This window comes from Urocitellus parryii, chromosome 3, assembly GCF_045843805.1.
Source record: "Urocitellus parryii isolate mUroPar1 chromosome 3, mUroPar1.hap1, whole genome shotgun sequence".
Taxonomy (NCBI): domain Eukaryota; kingdom Metazoa; phylum Chordata; class Mammalia; order Rodentia; family Sciuridae; genus Urocitellus; species Urocitellus parryii.
The window spans coordinates 100,909,171-100,913,436 of NC_135533.1; the positions used below are offsets into that span (position 1 = coordinate 100,909,171).

Below are 4,266 nucleotides of genomic sequence, written 5' to 3' on the forward strand. Positions count from 1 at the left end.
GGTCTAACTAAATTGCCCAAGCTGGCCTTGATCTTGCAATCTTCTTGCTCCAGCCTCCTGAGCTACTGGGATTGAAGGTGTGTACCACGAGGCCAAGCTAGAATTTTTTTTAAAAAAAGATTTGTCCTATCTCTCTATCTAGATATTTTGGTTGTAGATGAACACAATATCTTTATTTTATTTATTTACTTTTATTTGGTGCTGAGAATCGAACCCAGGGCCTCGCACATACTAGGCAAGCCCTAGAAATTCTTCTTAGAGAGTGTTTTATTTTATTAGGATTATTAGGATTGCACACAGACTGGCTAACATTAAATGTTGGAGGGCGGTACTTTACAACTACACAGAGCACTTTAGTGAATAAAGAACCTGACAGTATGCTGGCCCACATGTTCAAGGACAAAGGTGTCTGGGGAAATAAGCAAGATCATAGAGGAGCTTTCTTAATCGACCGAAGTCCTGAGTACTTTGAACCCATTTTGAACTACTTGCGTCATGGACAGCTTATTGTAAATGATGGCATTAACTTATTGAGTGTATTAGAAGAAGCCAGATTTTTTGGTATTGATTCACTGATTGAACACCTGGAAGTAGCGATAAAGAACTCCCCACCATCGGAGGATCATTCACCAATATCCCGAAAGGAATTTGTTCGATTTCTGCTAGCAACTCCAACCAAGTCAGAATTACGTTGCCAGGGTTTAAACTTCAGTGGTGCTGATCTTTCTCGTTTGGACCTTCGATACATTAATTTCAAAATGGCCAACTTAAGCCGCTGCAACCTTGCATATGCAAATCTCTGCTGTGCTAATCTTGAACGAGCTGATCTTTCCGGATCAGTGCTTGATTGTGCAAATCTCCAGGGAGTCAAGATGGTTTGTTCTAATGCAGAAGGTGCATCCCTGAAACTGTGTAATTTTGAGGATCCCTCTGGTCTTAAAGCCAATTTAGAAGGTGCTAATCTGAAAGGTGTAGATATGGAAGGAAGTCAGATGACAGGAATTAACCTGAGAGTTGCTACCTTAAAAAATGCAAAGTTGAAGAACTGTAACCTCAGAGGAGCTACTCTGGCAGGAACTGATTTAGAGAACTGTGATCTGTCTGAGTGTGACCTTCAGGAAGCCAACCTCAGAGGTTCCAATGTGAAGGGGGCTATATTTGAAGAGATGTTGACACCACTACACATGTCCCAGAGTGTCAGATGAGAATCTCAGGGTCTGGAGGAAGATGTCTGAGATGAAAAATGTCCTCCTAATCATTTTCTTTCTCCACTCTCTCAGTTATCTAGAAAAAATAACACTGTAAAGGAATTAAAAAAAAAAAAGTTTAGAGGATTATGCTTGTTCTCAGCAGTGCATAAGGGAGAAATTGAATTTTTTCCATATTCTGATTTTAACAGAAAAGCACTCATTTAATAGTTATAGGGAAACTTAGATTATATTGCTGCCTTTTTAATGGGGTAGGGAGATATGCTTGGTCTTATGACCAGGAATATAGTATCTATTTTATTTGCTTTTAAATAGGCATGATGTGGAAATCCATCTTGGATTAAGATGCATTTGAGAAATTTAATTTATGAAAAGCACAACATATGCAACTATATTTATTGAATACCTAGATGCAGTATGGATATTTAAATTGTTAAACTTTATGAAAAGTTTGGAAAGGTTGTTCAGGTTTATGAATAGCTTTAGCAATGCCTCCCCTCTTTATGTACCTGTCACACTGTATGAATATGGTGAGGTCATACTCCCTAAGGCTCTCTTTTCAGGTTTATTTTTATAATGTTTACTTTTAGAACAAAACAATAACTAAATTAGAGAAATAGCCTGTTGTTCCTATTGAGGCAGAGAGGAAAGATATCATTGTACATCTTTATTATATTGAAGATTTATTGGAACTCTCCAGTTGAAGGATGAATTTGCCTACAGTTAACAACTTTTGAATGAGCATTCCTCAGAAGTTCATTCTAGGCAAGTTCCACTCAACATCAGACCAGGAGGTTCTTTCTATTTATACTACTAACCTAATTTTCTCAGATACAATCAATATATAAGCATAGGATGATACTTCAAAACCAAAAAACCAAGGTTCATCTTTAATAGCCACTTAAATAAAATGTCAAATGGTTTAAATTGGGCCAGCTTAAAAATAGGTATCAAATCCAAAACTGCTGCAATTAAGAGTATAAAATACAAATTAAAAGGACAAAATAACTTTTTAGAAGGCAATATAATATAATTGCAGCTAAAATCTTACAGTGGGAAACGAGGATATTTAAACTGGCTATTTGATTAAACCATCAAAAGAAACTAATAAATAAAAATAAAGGCATTTGGATGGCCTAAGATATTAATCAGTCAGCACCTGTGGTTCTTTTACTTATATTTGCTGTTGTGTGTCTTTGGTTTTCAAATTGTAACCCAATTTTCCTGAGTCCTTTTCTTTCTGCCATAGCAGAGTCAGGGCCTTTACTTCCCTCCCAACACCCCAGTGTCCTTATATCTGCCCTAGAGCAGGGATATAAGCTGTGTCCAAATGGGTTCTGAATCCTGCTTACTCATCAATTTTAGGCAATGAATCATTAAAAACCACTTCTGTCTCCTTTGGGAGAAGGACATATTTCAGTGTTTCCATAGCTTACTCTTCTATATCTACATATGCACAGCTTTCCTTAACAGTAAAGGGCACATATGCACAGTGGGAGGGGATCAGACCTTTACAGGTGAAGGAAAGCAACTTTAGAAATGAATTATTTTCTTTGCTTTATTATTTTTACCAAGACAGATAAGTATTGTATTGAGAGATTCTATTTTCATAATCAATATGTGCCTAAATAATATTTAAATCATTTCACTCTATACTATATTTTCAATAATTATAGAATGTGTTGTTCATTCACTTAAGGGTACCTCTGTAGACAAACCTAAAACTGCAGAAGGTTCTGAAAGATCTAAACATGGTGTTTTCAGAAACTGCAGGCTTGGGATCTAATGTATACTGCATTAATAAATGATATAAAACAAAAAAATAAAAATAAAAATATTTTTAGTCATTGATGGACCTTTATTTTATTTATTTATTTTTATGAAGTGCTGAGAATAGAACCCAGTGCCTCACACATGCAAGGCAAGTGCTCTACCACTGAGCAACAACCAGCCCTTAATGAATGTTTTAAATAATTCATATTTGTTATTTGCTCATTTGGTTATTCATATCCAATAGCCTTTTCATCAGAGGTTAAACCGTTAATCTTTTGTTTATAGAGGGAAATCAAGGGACATCCTCTTCTGGTAATCAGGCTGGACTGTAGCAATCTAAAAAGTATTGGTTAAAAAAGACCGGATACAGCCAGGCACAGTGGTACACACCTGTAATCCCAGCTATTCTAGAGATTGAAGCAGGAGGATCACAAGTTGGAGGCCAGTCTTGACAAGTTGGCAAGACTCTGTCTCAAAACAAACAAGCCACATGTGTGGTGATGCATACCTGTGAACCCAGTGACTCCAGAGGCTGAGGCAGGAGAATCACAAGTTCAAGACCAGCCTCAGCAACTTAGGGAGGCCCTAAGCAACTTAGCAAGAACCTGTCTCAAAATAAAAAAAATTTTAAAAAGGGGCTTGGGATGTGGCTTAGCAGTTAAGTATGCCTGGATCAATCCTTGGTATCTGGAATCAAAAACATAAATAAATAAAATAAAAAGGACTGGGAATGTAACTCAATGGTAGAGCATCCTGGGTTCAATTCCCAGTTCCAAAAAAAAAAAAAAAAAGCAATTTATGTTAATCTACTTTTTCCAGACATGCTTTTGATGGAAATAACTGTTTTCACATTTATTTCATAATATGTTTACATCACTATTAACTGAATTATGTATTTAAAATAGGTATTAAACAACGGTAGAGATGGTCTCCTAAAAATTGAAGGGAGATCAGTAGAGGAAAGGGACCAAGGGGTGGGAATCTGGAAAGAGGATGGAAATGCTGGGGAGTGATATTGGCCAAATTATATTGTTCTTTTTTGGTGGCAGGGGGCAGGGTACCAGGAATTGAACTCAGGGCACTCAACCACTGAGCCATATCCCCAGTCCTATTTTGTATTTTATTTAGAGACAGGGTCTCACTGAGTTGCTTAGTGCCTCACCATTGCTAAGGCTGGCTTTGAACTTGAGATCCTCCTGTCTCAGGCTCCCAAGCTGCTGGGATTACAGGTGTGCACCCCTGGATCTTGTCCAAATTAAACTGTTATATTGTGTGCATGTATAAA

General features: G+C 37.1%; 1 pseudogene; it reads left to right on the forward strand.

The window, feature by feature from the left end:
- Positions 1-294: 294 nt before the first annotated feature.
- LOC113190286 (BTB/POZ domain-containing protein KCTD9 pseudogene) lies at positions 295-1,944 on the forward strand (annotated as a pseudogene).
- The last annotated feature ends 2,322 nt before the right edge of the window (positions 1,945-4,266 follow it).